Genomic DNA, 22626 nt, shown 5'->3' with positions numbered 1-22626 from the left:
TCTTAACTGACTTGTCTAGTTAAATAAAGGTTCAATTTTAAAAAAAATATATATTTGCCCTTACTCAAAGTTACCCAAAATAGGTTTACTCCAATATCTGTGAAGGGAGGCCTTCAATGGATGCCTGCCATCACTGCCTAGATTGGAGAGCTAAGTATGAGAGAGTGGAAGTATTGATGTGTTTGTATTAATCCTTTGATATACTGGCCAGTATCATAATCCATATTTCATCAACTTACAGTTATATGCATACTTTTATGAATACCAGTTATATGCATACATGATCGTTATTCTTAAGTAGTTGTGTGAATGACAGTATGTGATGTCATTTTGTTGTATTATCATTTTGTTCTCTTTTTGTGCCTGAGTTGCACCTGTGACAGAGGGGAAGTGTATTTATTTGGGTGCTATGGGGTGGGCCTTCAAGTCTCCTGGGTTCTGGGCCTGGGAAAATATGTGTGAGGGTGTCTCCGTGAGGAGCCCTTCTGTATTGCCATCAGTACCATAATTAGTTTATTATTTTCAGCTTGAGGGCCACGTAAGAAGCTTAAATCTCCCTTTACTTTTCGCATGATACCACGTGGTCCTGAGTTTCATTCAATACAGTCCAGGCAACGGCCTGTCTGTGACATTTGGTGGCAGTGGTGGGATGAGTTTTCTTACAGTGATAGTGAGTGAGATAGACGGGGAAGGGACCCCAGTGAGGGCTCACAAGTCAAAGCGACAGTGCAGAGAGGCTAAGCAGCAGGTCGGTTTGCAGAAGCTAGATGGGAAGCTACCGTCTCCTTGGCTGGTGCCGAGGGATATTGTGAAGCTTCAGAGGGAGGATGATAGCCTAGCTAAGCTGTTTGAGAAGGCAGAAAAGTAGCAGTCTGGTGTGGTGAGTGACTTCACTGTTGTTGATGAGAAGTTGTACAGAGTAGTAGAGAAGGGCAAACAGTTGGTGTTGCTAGTGCAATGCAGGGCCAGTGTTATGGAGTTGAGCCATAGTATCCCTATGGCTGGTCATCTAGGGAGAGAAAAGACCCTTGCTCGCATACAGCAACGGTTTTATTGGCCTGGATAACACAGATTTTTGCCAGTCATGTCCAGTGTGTCAGGCTACAGCTCTTGTCAGGATCTCAGAGAGGGGACCTTTGTATCTGCTGCCAGTGATTGAGGAGCCATTTTCACGTATTGCCATGGATATTGTGGGGCTTTTTGTACCAAGCAGCTCAGGAAACAAGTACATTCTAGTCATATGTGATTATGCAACACATTCCCCTGAGGCTTTTCCTCTGAGGAACATCAAAGCTAAGAAGGTAGCCAAAACTCTAGGTAATTTTATCACGTGTAGGCCTACCTTGAGAAGCAATCACAGATCAGGGCAGCAATTTTATGTATACTTTCCTGAAGCACATGTACAAGTTCTTAGGTATAAAGCCCATACGTAGTACTCCTTATCATCCAGAAACCGATGGGTTAGTGGAACATTTCAACCAGACCCTCAAGAGGATGCTCCAAAGATTTGTGGATTAGTCTGGTGAGCTGATCGTGGACTTCAGGACACAGCAGAGGGAGCACGCCCTTGTCCACATCAATGGGACTGCAGTGGAGAAGGTGAAAAGCTTCAAGTTCCTCTGCATACACATCACTGACAATCTGAAATGGTCCACCCACACAGACAGTGTGGTGAAGGCGCCAAAAGCTTGGCCCCTAAGACCCTCACAAACTTTTACAGATGCACAATTGAGAGCATCCTCTCAGTATCACCGCCTGGTACGGCAACTGCACGGCCCGCAACCGCAGGTCTCTCCGGAAGGTGGTGCAGTCTGTCCAACGCATCACCAGGGGCACACTGCCTGCCCTCCAGGACACCTACACCACCCGAGCCACGGTCTGTTCGCCCCGCCATCATCCAGAAGGCGAGGTCAGTACAGGTGCATCAAAGCTGGGACCGGGAGACTGAAAAACAAGGCCATCAGACTGTTAAATAGCCATCACTAGCTGGCTACCACCCGGTTACTCAACCCTGCACCTTAGAGGCTGCTGCCATATATACATAGACATGGAATACTGGCCACTTTAATAATGGAACACTAGTCACTTTAATGTTTACATACTGCTTTACTCATCTCATATGTATATACTGTATTCTATTCTACTGTATTTTAGTCAATGCCACTCTGAAATTGCTCATCCTAATATTTATATATTTCGTAATTCCATTCTTTTATTTTTAGATTTGTGTGTATTGTTGTGAAATGTTAGATACTACTGCACTGTTGGAACTAGGAACACAAGCAAGTTGCTACACCCGCAATAACATCTGCTAAATATGTGTATGTGACCAATAAAATTTGTTTTCTGCCATGAAACTCTATATACCCCTAGAAAACCATCTATTTTAACAAGCCATGTCTGGTCATTGAATCCAAATAAATTATATATATATATTTTTTTAAAGCTCAGACTTGTGGCTTGGCACAAAATATATCTTGGATGAATCAGACATATTTGTGCAATGCTATACTCCTGCTAGCCATGGGGTGCTCAATAGCGCCCCCCAAAGGTATAATTTCTCCAAACTTGAATGATTTGTAAATCAAGAACATACATATCCGAACATTATTTAAACATGAAGATTAATTAAATAATGATGCTCCCAAATTTCAAGTTTCAATATTAATGACTGAACAAACATTGAGTTAACTTTGTGCTGCATCAGCACATGCCATGTCGGTTTTAATGGAGTGTGGTAAACCGCGGGGTGTGCGGAGATTGACACAGAGACATGGAGGGTTTAGTCCGCAAAAACAACTTTACTAACACAGAAAATAAACATAACAAAGAAAATCACTTAGGTTTGGATTCGTCCTTCTCTACTTTTGCTTGGTGTCGGTCTCTCCCCGTTCTCTCTCACGGTGAGAGACGGTGGCCTCCACGGCTGGTTGTCACTTTCCTCTAATTACCTCCACCTAGAGCTGTCCGTGTCGGGGTGCCCATCTCCCGTATTCCCAGCAGAGGGAGCCAACGTCGCCTCACGTACATACCCTCTATTACCATCCCCCGGGGTAGACCTCCTGGGATACCACAGGAGGTACATATGAATTTACATGCATATTAGAATGATATTGGTGAAGATCTTGATAAGAATCTGATTAGGGTTAGAAAAATGAACTACAAAACATAATATACCATTGTGTCCTCCTGGCTCTGCCGACTGCCGTATCTGCTGCTTTCCTGATTCATTGTACAAATTGTAGATCTGTCCTACTGCATGTAGATGTTTATGTTAATGCCATTAAACAATAATATAAGATTATATTAGATCCTAATAATTCTTCACAATGTCTTCATAAAGCACAAACCATACATTTGAAAATTAAGAGGATTTATTATATGGAGATAAGTTAAGTGGGGAAACAAACCACATAAGCATAGGTCAAATGGAAGAATTCAAGAAATTATGTTAGAATGTTTTCCTGACATACATAACACGTAACATGCGCGTGGTGGATGCACAAATGGTGGGGTGAGGGAAGAGACTAATTTGGTCTTGGACATACAAACACACAGCATACACACTACACTATACATATGTACACCTGGACTGTGCTGTTGTATAGTGGCCAGAGGGCACACACTTAATGTATTGTGAAATCTGTTGTAAAATGTATTTTAATTATAAAAATGTTTATTAAAATGTATATTACTGCCTTAATTTTTGCTGGACCCCATGAAGAGTAGCTGCTGCCTTGGTAGGAACTAATGGGGATCCATAACAAATACTATAACTCCTGCTCCCCCTCTCTGGTGCTCGAGGTCACCAGGCTGCTCATCATTACGCACACCTGTCACCATCGTTACGCGCACCAGCGCTTCATCGGACTCACCTGGACTCCATCACGTCATTGATTGCCTCTCCTATATCTGTCACTTCCTCAGTTTCATTCCCGTGTCTGCAATGATGTTGTTTTGTTTCTGTTGTCCAGACGCTGTTGTTTAGTTTCATGTCTATTTATTATTAAATCCTTACCCAGTACTTGCTTCCTGTCTCCCAGCGTCTGTGGTTATGGAACCTTTACAAATACATCAATAAGGGATCATAGCATTCACCTGATCAGTCTGTCATGGAAAGAGCAGGTGTTCATAATGTTTTGTACACTCAGTGTATATCAATCAAGTATACTTAAAAGTAGTGTAACTTCTCAAACACAAATAAAAGCCACCGTCTCGTCCTCTGACAGGTTCCTAGAGGTAGTGAGGACCTGAGCTTTAAATCCACCCTCCTTTATCCCAAGAAGCAGGATGGGGACCCTGCTGCCTTTTAAACTCAGAAGCTGAAACTACTAAATATTGTCATATTTCTGTACAATTTCCTAGGAAAGTCACTCAAGTCTCCTTGCTCATGGATATGAAAGGTTTTTCCAGACTGCCTCAACAAACAAAATATCAACAGATATGCTTGTGACCATGATATTTTCACTCAGATGGAGGTATGCATTATTTTTACCTTTACTTAACTAGGAAAGTCAGTTAAGAATAAATTCTTGTTTTCAACGACTGCCTAGGAACAGTGGGTAAACTACCTTGTTCAGGTGCAGAAGGTCAGATTTTTTTCCTTGTCAGCTCAGGGATTCGATCTTGCAACCTTTTGGTTACTAGTCAAACACTCTAACCACTAGGCTACCTGCCACCCCACAACATTATCCACAGACATTATCCAACTAACTAATTCAGCATCAGTTTTTTCAAGCCTCCATTTTTTTTCTTTGTAGGGCTGTGGGGCCCCTCAAGGGTTTGGGTACAGCTTGGACACTTTTTTTGTTGATCACTTTTTTTGTTGATCCACTTTTTTTGTGTGCATCTATATAATCTGTCAATATGAATACAAACCTAGGCTAATTGTTTAATATCATACTCATACCATCATGTCATATGTGAATTATAATTCCAGAATGAGGTAGTAAGTAGAGGGTTACTTTTGGATATTAAATTGTCCACATCAGGAACAAGATCAATAAACTGATTAAGAAAGCAGATTCAATTATTGGAGATAGTTTATGGCCTGACTCCAGACTCTCTAGTGGTCATGACAGAGCAGAGAACCAGGCAGAAACTGGGTATCTGTATAGTACTTCCAATGACCCTAGGAGTACTTTTAGCAACTGGCTTGTAATGCTAAAGTACTCAACTGATGCAATATATATATATTTTTTTCTATGACCATACTTGAGGGGTAGCCTACAGGGTACCTCCATGATTGTAAAATGTTGTAGGCCTATATTTTATTGTATTGTTGCTATATATTGATAGTAAGATATTATTTATTATTAGGCTCACTTCTGCCCTACAATGGCAAAATGCAGGAACTATGCCATTTTTTAACTGCAAAATTCATGTTATTATTCTGTCTAGACAGAGCAATTTCTGATAATCCATGATATATTCTGATCAACGGGCTTGTTCTTGTGTCAGGAAACCATTACAACAGATCAAATATGTTTTACCAAATTCATAGTTAATGCGTTTTGCTTTTATAGGGCAGTCTTGCCAACGTCATATAGTGTTATTGGTTGCACTATTGCCGGGTCACATCCCTGTTGCCTTGGACACGAAGCCTTCCCAGTCTAGTCCCCTGATGCTGTCCCAGCGCACAAACTTAGGCTACATCAGTCATTCTGTGTTTTACCTGATCATCAATAAAGACAGTGAGCTGTGGGACAATGAATAATCTACATTCTCAGAAAGGAAGAGTTATCTGATTTAAAATGGTTTGATGTAGAACCTTTTTTTAGAGGGTTCCCCTACAGGCACAAATGGTGCCCCAAAGCACTTTTTTTCTGAGTGCACTGTGAATAACATCTCAATATACTGTCAACAATGTTTCACTGAGCAACTACTACTAATTTCTTCTCTCTGATAATTTGAAAATGTTGTGCAGACAGTCTTTTTTTTTTGGACACACGCAGGCCAATAAATAAACTAGCTACACTATTACAGATCTAATTAAAATGCAAAATACAATTGTTTCTTATATTATTATACATGATATGCAGAGTAGTAGTAATTGTTTTTCTTAAGGTTGGTGCGGAATTCAACATAATTAAGTTGATTTATTACAAATGACAACAAGGTCAGTTCCGCTACTACGGAATCATGGGGGATTGAATTTAAAAGTCCGTCACTCACAGCCTGCCACTTAAGTTATGAGTCTGAAATAAATAAATAATTCGCTAAAAAGTATTTCCATGTGCTTAGATTGATATTATGAATTGTCTTTTTACATAAATGATAGCAACAGCAATTATATTTTTAAACAGCTTGCTAAAAGGCATACATGCTTCCAGGAACCGACAAGCTAACATTAATGTTCGCATACAACAACAATGTTGGCCAGGGCAAATAAAGATCACTTCCATTATACAAGATGATAAAGTTATACAGATAACTGATTAAAATAAAATAATAGTCTAGAATTATGTGTGCCGAAATACAGAAAATACTAGATTGGTCATTTCTTATCCAATAACTTTCCTCCCAAAAAGGCTTCTTATCAGCTTCTACCCTCAAACCATAAAACTCTTGAACAGTTCATCAAATGGCTACCCGGACTATTTGCATTGTCCCCACTCCACCCCCGCAGCTTGCTACTCTGTTTATTATCCATGCATAGTCACTTTACCTCTACCTACATATTACCTCAATTACCTCGACTAACTGTTGCCCCGGCACATTGACTCTGTACCGGAACCCCCTGTATATAGCCTCCCTACTGTTATTTTATTGCTGCTCCTTAATTATTTATATATATTTTTTTTTTTTCTTAAAACTGCATTATTGGTTAAGGCCTTATAAGCAAGCATTTCATTTTAAGGTCTACACCTGTTGTATTCGGCGCATGTGACAAATACAATTTGATTTGATACGAGGACCCTTTCAATGGTGATTTCAGACAATTTCAACTGAGATCGAGTGTGCATGTTCTCCATCACTTGGCAGTCTTCTTGACACCAGTCTCAACATCAATAGTGAACAGGCAACAACCCCTGTGATGCTGGCCTTCTAAGGCAGAGTTGCAAAGAAAAAGCCATATCTCAGACTGGCCAATAAAAAAAAAAAATTAAGATGGGCAACAGAACACAGACAGTGGACAGAGATATGGCTTTTTCTTTGCAACTCTGCCTAGAAGGCCAGCATCCCGGAGTCGCTGTCACGACTTCCACTGAAGTCGGTCCCTCTCTTCTTGTTCGGGCGGCGTTCAGCGGTCGACGTCACCGGTCTTCTAGCCATCGCCGCTCCACCTTTCATTTTCCATTGGTTTTGTCTTATTTTCCTGCACACCTGTCTTACGTCTACTCATAATTACTATGTGTATTTGGCCCTCTGTTCCCTCCATGTCTGTGTGGGGTATTGTTTATTGTCGAGGTTGGCACGTTTCCGGCTGGTTAGCGCCAGGTACTTTGCACTTTGTTTGTGGTACTGTGTGCTGCCTTACTTGTTTTGTGCATTTGGTGTTGGTGACGCTGTTGCATTCTAGTCTTACTATTTGCCTCAGTAAAGTACTTCGTGTTCACTCATCTCTGCTCTGCTGCGCCTGACTTCCATGCACCAGCTACACCCACCGTTGACAGTCGCCTCTTCACTGTTGACGTTGAGACTGGTGTTTTGCGGGTACTATTTAATGAAGCTGCCAGTTGAGGACTTGTGAGGTGTCAGTTCCTCAAACAAGACACACTAATGTACTTTTCCTCTTGCTCAGTTGTGCACTGGGGCCTCCCACTCTTCTTTCTATTCTGGTTCGAGCCAGTTTGCGCTGTTCTGTGAAGGGAGTAGTACATAGCGTTGTACGAGATCTTCAGTTTCTTGGCAATTTCTCACATGGAATAGCCTTCATTTCCCAGAACAAGAATAGACTGACAAGTTTCAGAAGAAAGTTCTTTGTTTCTGGCCATTTTGAGCCTGTAATCAAACCCACAAATGCTGATGCCCCAGATACTGAACTAGTCTAAATAAGGCCAGTTTTATTGCTTCTTTAATCAGAACAACAGTTTTTAGCTGTGCTAACATAATTGCAAAAGCGTTTTCTATTAACCCTTTAAAATGATCAACTTGGATTAGCTAACACAATGTGGCATTGGAACACAGGAGTGATGGTTGCTGATAATGGGCCTCTGTATGCCTATGTAGATATTCCATAAAAAATCTGCCGTTTCCAACTACAATAGTCATTTACAACATCAACAATGTCTACACTGTATTTTTGATCAATTTGATGTTATTGTAATGGACAAATTTTTTTGCTTTTCTTTCAGAAACAACATTTCTAAGTGATCCCAAACTTTGGAACAATAGTGTATATGTACAGTATATATATTCTTAATCCATTCCTTACTTAGATGTACATGTATTTTGGGTATATGTTGTGAAACTGTTAGATATCACTTGTTAGATATTACTGCATTGTCGGAGCTAGAAGCACAAGCATTACACCCGCAATAACATCTGCTAAACACGTATATGTGACCAATAAAATTTGATTTGAAACATCGTTTATTTCCCGATTATATCGTAATATCGCACAACTATATCACACTGCAATGATAAAACTGGGGGATACAAAAATGCCATTTTAGAATGGTGGGGGTCCCCGTCTCAGTGAAAGTTGTGCCCCTGGATATATTGATCTATCAATTTTAGAGGCTTAATTAACTTTGTCTGACTTCTACATAACAACATTGTTGTCGGTACAAAACTGAGCTACTCACTCCCATTGCGGTACGCGCATGTGCATCGCCTGCCTCTTTGTGCAAATCATTTCTAAGGCACAAATAGTCTCTAAGGTGCAGGTCTGTGCAGGGAGACAACTAGGTTTAGTTTATGGTGGTATAATCTCTCTCAGAGCCTGTTGGTACGAGACCCGATACTCCGATACCGCTTGCCAGATGGTAACGGAGTTAAATCTGTGGCTCGGGTGACTGGAGTCCTTGACGATCTCTCTCACATCGAAGCAAACACTGCAGCAGAAGTGAACTCCCTCCTCCGCTACCCTTTCGTCCACGTGAGGGTACAATATGTCGAGTTTCCCGGGGAAGCTGTGAAGCAAGCTGTAGCCCATTGCGTGATTGTGTTTAAGAGTCTGATATTAAAGAATGTGAAATGTATGTTTACTATTGCATGATTGTGTTCATGTGTCTGCTTTTCATTAAAAAACATTTAGCTACAAATATTATATTGTTCAAATGGGCAGAATATTGTATATAGAGCCTACAAGAATTGGTTCAGTTATGGCCTAAAATAAATGTGTTCATATGTGCAAAATATTGTAGCCTAGGCCTACATTATTTTGTTAATATGGGCAGAATATTGTATATCATTTTGTTCATATGGTTATAAAGGCTGAAGGCTAAAAACAGCCTTTGCTATACCTAGGCCTATGTAATTTTTACTATCTATTTGTTTTAACGAATGTATTTGCCTTGTATTTAATTTTACACCAACCATTCACTATAAAACATTTGTCAACAACAAAAGCTTAACTAAATACAAAAAAAGGGGGCAAAAATAAGTATACGCCTAAAACATTTCATTCAAATAACCCCCCAAAAAATACCAGAGTAGGCTACACAAAAACAAGTTCAGGAACAAATCGTCCAGAATGTGCTTGAAATTGTCACGAAGGGACCAAGTAGGCTATAAAAACGATTTGTTGTTTCAACTTATCATTTCCAGTGATCTGGTTGCGTTGCCTTTTTCAAGCTCAGAGTACTTCACATTTCACGTTACCCTAGCTTTTATTACATTTATTTTGACTAATAGACGGTTAATTTGACGTTTGTTAATTGTTCATTTAATATTATTTGAATAAACTTAAACCTTTATGTTAACAAATGTGGAGTTTTAATAACTAAAGCTAGATTATTGTTGACAAATAAGAAACATTTAAGTCCACATCATGTCAGTATAACCAACCATTTTTAGTTGAATTAATTTCACATTTTGTTATTGTAAGTTATTGTAACTAGTAATACAGTTTATAACTACATTTAAAGTTTACATAACAGAATGGTCTAAGCAAGGGTAACGTGACATGTTAAGTGCTCTGAGATTGAAAAAGGCCACGCAACTAGATGACTGGAAATAACAAGTTCAAACAACCTTAAAAGTTAGTTATCTGAACTAAAGCCATTTACTTGAATTTATAAAATAGTTAACCATTTGCCATTATAACTTACTATTCTGAGTTGAATCTTTTTCCAATTTTGTTATGTCAACTTTTAATAAAGTTGTCATAACTAGTAACAGTTAGGATAACTACATTTAAAGTTGACATAACAAAATTGTCTAAGCTAGGCATGTGACATGTTAAGTGCTCTGAGCTTGAAAAAGGCCACGCAACTAGAAAGAACAAGTTGAAACATTAAAAGTATGAGTTATCTGATCTAAAGGCACATTTAAAAGAGTTAACAATTTACAATCCTTGTTCAATCAACATGCACTTAAGTCAAGCCTACTTCATTTTGAGTTATTGTAACAGTTCTCAACCTGTTTGGCTGGTGGTGCTACACTGTGGCTACGAGCAAGTCAAGCAGGCCACACAAATAAATAACTATACTATTAATGACATAACAGACAAGTTTGCCACAGGCTGCAAGTGGAGAACCACTGTTCGAACTCAACAAAATTACTTTAATAAAAATGTAAACTTAAAATAAACCAGTATGTACAGTTGAACAAAGTTCAGATTTAGTAAAGCTGATCTCCATTTTAAAATGGCTTTATATTTACAATGATTGATTTACTATCAAGAGTTCATTGATCGATTCAACAACTTACATTGAATCAATTAATCAATTAATTCCATCTAGCTTGTAATGACAACAAAATAGTCCTATCGTGTATTTCAGAACATTTATTACACCATGTATTAACAAACAAATACATTTGCAACGATGTATTGTTCCCTAGAACGCATTTTGATTGTCATGACAAAAAACTAACAATGCATGTTTTTAGATGCATGTCTTTGGGTGCATTTAAACAGGCAGCCAAATTCTGCTGTCACTAATTGGTCTTAACCAATATCAGCTAAGAACATTTTTTATAAAGATAAATGTTTTGTCAAACTTTTCTTTTTTCACTGTCCAATAAACCCATACACATTTGTAAATGGCACCATTGAAACATGGTTTTATGGCACGGTAAATACAAATTTAAACACTGAGCAATCAATGACAACCTTCAGAACGGTTTCTAAGACAATTGTGTTGTGTGAAAAATTCGAACATGCTGTAAACATTTTCAGAATGCACTTTTTTGTCCTTCAGTTTGTAGACTGAAGGTCACACGTAAAAATAGGGTAGCTTAATTAAGTCTTCCCAAAACTGAGATTTGTAAGATTTAGGCAAATAACAGCATCGTTGTCCAAGGAATTAACTCAACTACTGCGAGTAAAACAAAAACACACTAATGAGTTGTCTTAACGAAGAAGACAGTTCAGCCTATGCACCTTTGCTGTACAGTTTTCTGCACCAATCTTCAAGAATATTTTCTGAACTACCTCAAAAGTGGACCTCAAACATTTTGAGTAATCCATGTTCAGAAAATAAAGAAGTCCAATCAAAGTGGCAAAGGCATTTGGGACATTGTGAAGCTCATGTATGATCACCTGCTCTTCTATCACAAGGGCAATATCCACATTGTCAGCTGGCATTGGGTCATCTGCTTCAGCTCCATCCACAACGACACCGATTTTCACTCCGCGGGTGACTTCCTCAGAATCAGTTGTCTTCTGAAAAACAGAACAAAAATAGGCAAAGAGTAGAGGCATTTCCCTACAAAACATCCTCCAATACAATTTTTCTGTGAAACTGTCTGCAAATGTACTGTTGCATATTGATGCAGGCAAGTGGGGTGGCAGGTAGCCTAGTGAGCAAGAGCGTTGCGCCAGTAAACAAGCATGGTCCTTAAGCACGTCAGTCAACCATGATTGCTCCCAGGTCTAGATAGAATGCGTTCTTAGTTGAGGTATAACATGGTCTGTTCTTTTCCTATTTGCAAAAAACAATTGACTGTCCGCTATAGCGCCACAAAGGCCCATGGTCATCCAACACTGAAAATGAGGGGGGAAACAATGTAAAGCCTCATCTATCGTTCAGTGCTGTTTTGGCAATCAGCTCTTTCTACAACATTCATTATATTAAAAAGGTGCACGGTGTAGAATTTCTTTTTAAAAGACCAGCATACAAAAGCTGTAAACTATATTTCTAGATATTTAAAAAATATAAAAAGTTATTTAGACAGGACAATGATTCTCTACAATAAGCAATTCATTTTTTACACAAAAGCACAGCCTAAAATGCAAAGTTTATATTGAAGACGGAACTGCGCGAGACCACTGACGAACAATGTTGAATCAAAACTGATTGCAATTCCTGTTCAAATGGCAAAATCAGCACTACATGGTGTAGGGATTAATTGTCGTATAAAAATCACTTTTTATATTTTAAATAACAAGAAATATGGTTTTTACAGCTTTTGTATAGAATTTGGAATTCCTCACAGTGCCACTTTAATTCTGTTAATTGTCTAGCAATAGGGAATTTGACAAATCACTAAGGGCACTGCAGTATTGTGTGCTGCCACACACCAGGGATGTGTGATACGTTCAAATATGCAAAAACTTGAGCATACTTACATTTCACAACCGTCGACAACAGCTATCAATAGTTGTTTACATGGTAGTTAGGTTTTATCGTCCAAACCTGTCACGTTCTGACCTTAGTTTCTTTTTTATGTCTTTGTGTTAGGTTGGTCAGGGCGAGTTGGGGTGGGCAGTCTATGTTCTTTTTTCTAGGTTGTTTGTTTTCTGTGTTTGGCCTGGTGTGGTTCCCAATCAGAGGCAGCTGTTTATCGTTGTCTCTGATTGGGAGCCATATTTAGGTAGCCTGTTTTCCATTATGTGTTGGGGGTGGTTGTTTCTGTTTCAGTGTTTTCACCATTCGGGACTTTCGGTTTTCATTTTGATTATCTTGTTCTTTTTGTATTTATTCTATTAAAAGATATTATGGATATGTACCACGCGGCACATTGGTCCGATATTTCCTACTCCTCCTCAGACGAAGAGGACGAAAGCCGTTACAGAACCACCCACCAGAAAAGGACCAAGCAGCGTGGTAACCAGGAGCAGAGGGGTCTGGACTCCTGGACATGGGAGAATTTTGGACGGCAAAGGACCCTGGGCACAGCCGGGGGAGTATCGCCGTCCGAAAGAGGAGCTGGAGGCAGCTAGAGCGGAGCGGCGCCACTACGAGGAATTGGCGCGAGGTAACGGGCACGAGAGGCAGCCCCAGATTTTTTTTTGGGGGGGGGACACGGGTAGATTGGCGGACTCAGGTAGGAGACCTGAGCCAACTCCCCGTGCTTACCGTGGCGAGAGAGTGACTGGGCAGGCACCGTGTTATGCGGGGGAGCGCACAATGTCCCCAGTGCGCACGCATAGCCCGGTGCGTTACATCGCAGCTCCTCGAATCGGCCGGGCTAGAGTGGGTATCGAGCCAGGAGGGATGATGCCGGCTCAGCGCATCTGGTCTCCAGTGCGTCTCCTCGGCCCGGGGTATATTGCACCAGCCCTACGCACAGTGTCTCCAGTTCGCCAGCACAGCCCAGTGCGGCCTGTTCCAACTCCCCGCACTTGCCGGGCTACAGGGGGAATCCAGCCAGGACGAGTGGTGCTAGCTTTACGCTCGAGACCGCCAGTGCGCCTCCACGGTCCAGTGCATCCGGTGCCTCGGCCAAGGACAAGGCCTCCTGCATGTCTCCCCATCCTGCTGAGTTCTGTGTCTCTGCCAAACACTAACCCTCCTGCATGTCTCCCCAGCCTGGTGAGTCCTGTGCCTTCTCCCAGAGCCAGGCCTCCTGTGTGTCTCTCCACTCCAGTGATAACCCATGGCACGAAGCCTCCAGTGATGATCCATGGCAAGAAGCCTCCAGTGATGATCCATGGCAAGAAGCCTCCAGTGATGATCCATGGCAAGAAGCCTCCAGTGATGATCCATGGCAAGAAGCCTCCAGTGATAAGCCATGGCACGAAGCCTCCAGTGGTGATCCATGGCACGAAGCCTCCAGTGGTGATCCATGGCACGAAGCCTCCAGTGGTGATCCATGGCACGAAGCCTCCAGTGGTGATCCATGGCACGAAGCCTCCAGTGGTGATCCATGGCACGAAGCCTCCAGTGGTGATCCATGGCACGAAGCCTCCAGTGGTGATCCATGGCACGAAGCCTCCAGTGGTGATCCATGGCACGAAGCCTCCAGTGGTGATCCATGGCACGAAGCCTCCAGTGATAATCCATGGCACGAAGCCTCCTGGGCCGTAGAGACGTACTGGCGGCCAGATGCGCTGAGCCGGCGCCCTCCGACCTGGCTGGATGCCCACTCTAGCCCGGCCGATTCGGAGCTGGAAGGTAGCGCACCGGGCTGTGAACGCTCACTGGAGACACCGTGCGCTCCACCGCATAACACGGTGCCTGACCAGTACGACGCTCGCCACGGTAAGCAGGCTCAGGTCTATAAGCCGACTCCGCCAATCTCCCCGTGTCTCGGGCTTCCTTGCCAGCCGTGTTCCCTCGTAATGATGGGCCCCTTTACCAGCTGCCTCCGCCTTCCTGGCTGCTTCCACCTGTTCCCATGGAAGGCGATCCCTTCCGGCCAGGATCTCCTCCCATGTCCAGGATCCTTTGCCGTCCAGGATGTCATCCCATGTCCAGTCCTCCTTTTTACCACGCTGCTTGGTCCTTTTTTGTTGGGTGGTTCTGTCACGGCCGTTGTAAGAAATGGACCATGGTGCAGTGTGGTGAGCGTACATTTCTCTTTTTATTTAAAATGTCGCCAACAAAACAACAAATGGAAAAACAACCGTGAAGCTTACAGGGCAAAGTGCCACTAACAAAGATAACTACCCACACTGAAAGGAAGGGAACCTACCTAAGTATGGTTCCCAATCAGAGACAACGATAGACAGCTGTCCCTGATTGAGAACCATACCCGGCCAAAACATAGAAATAAAGAAACATAGAAAACAAAACATAGAATGCCCACCCAAAATCACACCCTGACCAAACCAAATAGAGACATAAAAAGGCTCTCTAAGGTCAGGGCGTGACACTCAAGGCCATCAGACTGTTAAACAGCCATCACTAACATTGAGTGGCTTCTGCCAAGACATACAGGACTCAATCTCTAGCCACTTTTATAATTAACATTTGGATGTAATAAATGTATCACTAGTCACTTAAACAATGCCACTTTATACATTACTCATCTCATATGTATATACCATACTTTATACCATCTACTGCATCTTGCCTATGCCGTTCGGCCATCTCTCATCCATATATTTATATGTACATATTCTTAATCATTCCTTTACACTCGTGTGTATAAGGTAGTTGTTGTGAAATTGTTAGATTACTTGTTAGATATTACTGCACGGTCGGAACTAGAAGCACAAGCATTTCGCTACACTTGCATTAACATCTGCTAACCATGTGTATGTGACCAATAAAATTTGATTTGGTTCACATTTGATTTGGCCTGTGTGTTATAATCCCTTCAGATGGTGACAGACATTCAACTTGACTCCATTGAACATTACAGTGCATCATAATTCATAGGACATTTCACTCCTGGGAGAAATCATAAGGTTATGTTGTAGGGTTGTATACCTCACGTCTTCAAAAAATTGGTAGGGTCTTCTCGCAGGAAGTATGGCAAGCCTAGGAGCACAGCCTCTCTCTTCCTTTGATTGGAACTCGAACAACAAAAGCACAATTGACTGTTTTACGACATTGTTAATGTGGTTGTCAATGATAAGGTCTCATCCCCAATATTGACATGTACTTAAAGTAGCAATTATCAATACACCAAAACGTAAGTAACAACTGTACAGAAGACTGTAATGTCAACATAATCGAACCTACGTCTTTGTCAAGACTGTCCATAAGGTGTTTTAGCTCCATCCCTCTACCACTCTTGGCCCGGTAGAATTCAAGGAGCTTGGAAAGATGACTGTCCAGGCCTTCATAAAATGTCTTCTTGAGGTCCACAGACACCAGTCTTATGAACTCCAGGGCAACCTGTTTGAAGAGCATAACATACCAGGGAAGGAATTTTAGGGACAAGGCCACTATTCCTTAAGGGGGTGCCTAATCTGCCAGTGCACCAAAACAATCAGTCAGGGCACTAAGGCCAATGTGGTTGTAGGCCATCAAGCAAAATAACCAATTACATTGCTCCAATTTTTATTTTTTATTGTTAAAAAACCCTATAAGCATTTAAAATAAAGTGATTAAAATGATCCGCTGCCACTTTCAGACCAAAGGGTTACCATGGTAATGGAGCTACAGTACTTATACTGATTTGGGGGATATATATCTTGATTTTGCAGTTTTAGCATGTGATTAAAATATACATAGCTAGTTTTCATGTTTCCTAGCTAAGTCTTAGTTGGGATATTTAAAATGTATCTATGACAGCCTGTGACTGCCTCTGCGCTCATTGTTAAATATAGTTAAGGGATTCAGAGTCAAGCTATGAAACTAAATGACAGAAATACTTTGAAAACAATGGTTTACATCCATAATTGAATTGTAAGTGAAACACTTACACTGTATAGAGCCCTGCATTTGTGTGACCTATAAACAGTCAGAGTTAGGATTTTTACACCCAGCCTAAGAGCACTACAGATAAAAGGAATACATGAAAAGCGTATTACATTAATAACTTATGTAGTTCCTTGTGTCCTCTAATCACCTTCATCTAAAAATGCACAAAGGTCTGAAGAGAGTCAAGCTCTTGAGATATGAGAAACTGTGTATATTATTAATTTCAACAACCACAGAAAATCTTATTGGACCTTTCACAGATTTTAAATAAGCACTTACTTTTCTGTCTGTGAACAGCGCTGGCCATCTAGATTTGAGGTCAACCACAAGGGGCTCATCTTCCACAATCTCCTTTCTTCTTAAAGTTAATGAGAAAGTAGTCATCATTGCTGCATCAACAGTCATCATTGCTGCATCAACAGTTACCCAGTCAGGACTTATTTTCTGAATCTCTTCTTGCATATAATCCTTATTGTTGAAATGACTTCTCAAATGAGAAAAGTACTGCTTAACATTACAGGGCTCAGAAAAATGACAGAGGTCACATTTTATACAAGCAGTAACTGTTTCATGAACATTTCTTCGGTGTTGAGTCAAATGCTTCTTGAGTGCTGTTTCTGTTTTAAAGGTGCACCGACAGTCTTGATGGATACATGGCAATGTATCCACCAATGTATCTTGCATAATGTCCATGCTTCAATGTGTAATGTCTAATAAGGATGCATTGATTTGATGTGTCAAATCTGCAATACTTACAGTTCCACTTCATCCATTGAAGAATAATGCTTTTGCATTTCCAATCTAAAAAAATTATATTTACATAAACCAATTTTTTATTCACTTTAGTTAATGTTAATTAACAAATTCTGAAATTGGTTAAAAATTCAAGATAAGTGTTGTCTATGTAAACCTGTTTACTAACTACAAAATTAGTTTTTATAACATGGTTTGTTTAACATAACATCTCAATACACCCAAACTAACAATTGTAAAATAACAAAATATATGCCAACATTACTACTTGCAAGATTAGGCTAATTAAATCATTGGAATATTCTTAGGTTTTTAAATAATATATTTTGAAAAAAATGAGGGTTTAAAACCCAATACTAACTAGAAGCATGGCTAGCAAACATCTTTCATTTGTACTATTATGCAAGTTATCAAACTATTTCCAAGCTAGCCAACAAGCAGCTTTTATCAGCACATGTGCAATTCCGACCACGTGCTATCTAGCGCCATGCTTACTAAATGCACTTTAACTAACCAGCACATGTGCAAATTCGGCCACGTGTCCTAACGGTCCTAACTAACACTATGCTAGCTAACACCATGCTAGATAGTGCGATACTAGCTAACAGCATCCTAGCTAAATGGCACAACATACCCTGGAGAATTGACTTAGCTACACATGCCTATATCTGATGTTTGGCTAGCAAGTCACTGAATACAACCACAATAGTAAAATAAACTGATAACAGCTCATTACCACCCAATATAATAGTACTTATAACTACAAGCATAGCTACAGTTGGCTTTTGTTGCTAGCTACTGTTATGCAGGTTATCAAACAAAGTTAGTCAGCATGTCTGCAATTTGGCGCCATGTGTGCTGCTAGCTAGAGCGGTACTATTTAACAGCATGATAACAGCAAACTTAGCTACAATTATACTACAGTACACATAGCAGAATTAAACAAGCAATCTGATTTAAACTGATATGTAACGTCTGTTGGAAGGAAAGGACCAAGGTGCAGCGTGGTAGGTGTTCATATTACCTTTAATAAAATACGAAACACTTGACGAAACAACAAAAACGACAAACGAACAGTCCTGTAAGGTGAACACACAAAACAGAAAACAACCACCCACAAACACAGGTGGGAACAGGCTACCTAAGTATGGTTCTCAATCAGAGACAACGATAGACAGCTGCCTCTGATTGGGAACCATACCAGGCCAAACACATAGAAATACAAAACAAGGACAACATAGAACACCAGACATAGAATGCCCACCCAAACTCACGCCCTGACCAACCAAAATAGAGACATAAAAAGGATCTCTACGGTCAGGGCGTGACATGATATAGTAAAATACTATTTGCCAAATGTAGTCAAATATGTTTTTCTTTCTTAATTTAACCAAATTACCATTTTAACATGGAGAGTGTGTGGTGCTTACCAGCTAGCTAGCTAGCATGTAACATAGTGGCTAATGTCCTTGCTATTCTTGTGCTGAAAAGTAGGTAAATAACATGCTAGTGGTTGTATTTTTTTAAAGGAGATACTCACATTTTACTCCAGCTTGGAAAGCTGTTGAATGAAGTAGTTTCAGAAGCACAGTCTTGATCAAGCCACTTCCTGAAATGATGCCGCTGCCTATAAATTAACACTGAGTTCTAAAATAAATTGTGCTAGTACGACAAGGCTTAAGTAAATAAAAAATATGTTTGATTCTAAACACTTTTGTTTAAGAATTAATTGATTACTAGAATTACAAGGAGTGCTTGTAAGTGCTAAACCAAATGAAGTTTGATTTATATCCCCTATCAATGCGCAAACAAGGAGCAAACTCTACACAAACATCACACAATGGGATAGGTGATCTGATGCATTCCGAGTGTTTTTTGTAGTTAATCTCTCTTATAACCAATTGTAACATTACACATATTACTTTCACTACATTGGCCTCACCAAACACGAATTGTTAGATGGTTAGCCATGAAAGCTTAGGCCCAATTTTAGGATCACTAATACATGTGTATGCATAGAGAAATTGTGTATGTAAATCATTATCCTACAGTTTAAGCAATAGGCCTACTTGCTAAGCAAGCAGCTTGGCCTTAGTTATGTAACCAATGTGAAATGGCTAGCTAGTTAGCAGTGGTGCGCGCTACTAGCGTTTCAATCGGTGACGTCACTCGCTTTGAGACCTTGAAGTAGTGGTTCCCCTTGCTCTGCAAGGGCCGCGGCTTTTTTGGAGCGATGCGTAACGATGCTTTGTGGCTGACTGTTGTTGATGTGTGCAGAGGGTCCCTGGTTCGCGCCCGGTCAGGGCGAGGGGATGGACTAAAGTTATACTGTTACAGTTACACATGTGTAGACCTTCATGCAGTAAAAACTTGTAACCCTCAGCTAACACAATATGAAACCATAGCCCATACAATTGACACAGTTCATGCTATGTGGCCCCATATTCTTTAACATTTGCTGCATTGGTGTCAGAAATGAGAACATGAGATATTGCACGTGACCTTTGCCCTCACAGACAAAACCTGAATTTATTGGCTGCAAGGAATATGGGGGAAGTCACTGCAGCAAAGTTGCACCAATCAAATTCCATTTAAAACAAACAGATCAACAAAATTACAATTGTGAAAATTGTTGGCACCCTATAGGGATCCTTACTAATGAAAAAAGGAGCTGTATTGTGGCCTTCCATGGCTCCCTTTAACTTGGGTATAAAAATAAGGTAACACGCATGGAATATGCATTTTTCATCAATCACAATGTGGAAAGGCAAAAACACTCACAAATTCAAAAATAAAAAAATGGTTTCCACTATTAAACAATAGGTACACTATTAAGTCAATAATTAAGAAGTTCAAACCCACACAACAGTACATGTGCACCGGAGGCAGTTGCACAGACCACTGATTTGACATCTTGGTTCTGACTTAGAAGTTAAATGACCACATAGGTCTTTGCCGATTTAACTTAATTTTGTAAGTTAAGTTAATGTACAGATTTGTAGGTATCCTGACTTGACATTTAAAGTCAAGACAACTGTTGTATTCATTTAGTTCATTTGACTTATTGGATCTAATTTGGAAGTTGAGGGAACACATAGGTCATAGATGAATCAACTTGATTTTATAAGTTAAGACAATGTAATGACTTGTAGTTAATATAACATGTCATTTTTTGTCAACACAACTGGGATCTTGTTTTAGTTTATTTTACTTATTAGTTCTGATTTGAAAGTTGACTGAACAAATTGTTCTTAGTGGATTCAAATACATTTTGTAAGTTAAGACAGTGTAATTAATTGTAGTTATCAAAACTTGAAATGTTTAATAAACACAACTGTTATCTTGGTGTTGTTGATTTGACTTCTTGGTTCTGAATTGAAAGTAAAATTAACACACAGGTCTTAGCTGATTTAACTTAATTTTGTAAGTAAAGTTCATGTCAAGATTTTATAGTTATCCTAACTTGACATTTAAAGTCAAAACAACTGTTGTCTTTATTTAGATAATTTTACTTATTGGATCTAATTTGAAAGTTGAGGGAACACGTAGGTCATAGCTGATTCAACTTGATTTTATAAGTTAAGACAATGTCATGATTTGTAGTTATTATAACTTGTCATGTTTCGTCAACACAACTAGGATCTTGTTTTAGTTTATTTGACTTATTAGTTCTGATTTTAAAGTTGACTGAGCAAATTGTTCTTTGCTAACTGAACTTGATTTTTTATGTTTACAGATTTTATTGAGTTGAAGTCAACTTAACTTAACATTATTTGTCAAATCAACACATTTTGCACATTTAGTTGACTTGAATAGATGGATTTTGGAGTATTTACATGCTACTTCATTAGGCAACGCTCATTAGGTCAGACTCCAGTCGTTAAGTCATGGTGTAGGCTACTTCTTAATTAACCAGTGACTTCAGATCCTTCTGTTGCTTGTGGTAGCGGGGTCTTTGGCATGGCGGTGGTACCCCAAAAGTTGCTGCTCCATTCTCATTTCACTTCTTTGCTGCTATCATTGCAATGCCTCGATGATCTTCCGAATGGTGGGATGGGTAGCGCCAAGATTCGCGGAAAAAAAGTCGATGACATCCCTCCACCTCCGTTGTCGGTCTTCGACAAGTCTTGAAGGACAGCATAGTGGCAGTTCCATTCTGAACATAAAAAAAGAGATAGAAGCAGATTAGCAACCATGTCATTGGCATTGAGCATGCTGTCATCAATAATAAGAATACCAATAATAAAGCCATTAACATTGGCTTTCTCCAAGGCGTCCGACCTTGTCTGCAACCCATGTTGCCTGAAAGTGTCAGGAACTCCTCCAGTTGATGTTCCGGGCGCTGAAAGAACCAGCTATCCAGCATAATTTGGAGATAACTCCGTCAGTGAGGGTTATGCGACCTTGGCATTCGAAAGCGTCATATTCGGGGCACTTCCAGAATGTCTTATTTGCGGTCGGTCGTTCCCGTCTGTAGATGTAGCATTCATGCGCCAGGAATTTTTTTCTAAGAATAATGAATGCTGAGGGTAGCAGTGCAGGATCTTTTTAAGCAGAATATTTGGATTATAAGTATATGAACGACTTGCAATTCAATTGCTGGACTATTGAAGCAATCCATCCAGCCATTTATTCAGATCCGGCCGTTCAGACGATAGTTTTAAAGGTAATCAAATGGATCTAGTTATTGTACCATTAGCAGGATATATTTGCATTCATTCTCTTAAATCTCATAAAATAGCCTATACTCTTCTTGTGCAATGTATAGCCTAATGTACTGTTTGTCTGTATAGACTGTCTGCCTGTCTTGGTGATAATCTTAAATTAATAAAATAGTATTCTTTAGTTTGTTTGCACGTTATTATTTTACATTTAAGTATGAACTAGAAGCATCTTTTGGGCGTCTTGGGAATGTACAATTTTAATATTCTGATAACATTTTACTTGTCGACATCGTGTGACAAACACTTTTTGTTCCTTGTATTAGTGACAATGTTTGCCTATCAATATAATAAGCAATTATCTGTGAAAGTAGACATAAAACTTGAACCCTGTTTCAACAATCATCAGCTGATTCAGAAATGATTTTCAGAATAACAGTAAAGTGAACAGCTGTTGTGATAACATGCAAGGTTTTTCTAGAACGTTTTGATGTCTCATATGTTACATAAAGGATAGTCCAACAAACTATACAGGCTACAAATGTACGCCTATACAGGTTCAAAAG

The 22626-nt window shown here is 40.0% G+C and overlaps 1 long non-coding RNA gene across 1 annotated transcript; it reads right to left on the bottom strand.

Moving 5' to 3' along the window:
• Positions 1 to 10879: 10879 nt before the first annotated feature.
• On the bottom strand, positions 10880 to 12830 carry LOC139569729 (uncharacterized). The gene is made up of 2 exons (XR_011673942.1): positions 12680 to 12830; positions 10880 to 11773 (listed from the first exon to the last, which is right to left on the bottom strand). It is a non-coding gene; the product is annotated as an uncharacterized lncRNA (long non-coding RNA).
• Positions 12831 to 22626: the final 9796 nt, after the last annotated feature.

The sequence above is a fragment of the Salvelinus alpinus genome, chromosome 3 (genome assembly GCF_045679555.1).
Source record: "Salvelinus alpinus chromosome 3, SLU_Salpinus.1, whole genome shotgun sequence".
In the NCBI taxonomy this organism is placed as follows: Eukaryota; Metazoa; Chordata; class Actinopteri; order Salmoniformes; family Salmonidae; genus Salvelinus; species Salvelinus alpinus.
Note: the sequence above shows the minus strand (reverse complement) of the source record. Positions and strands in the feature narration are given on the sequence as shown.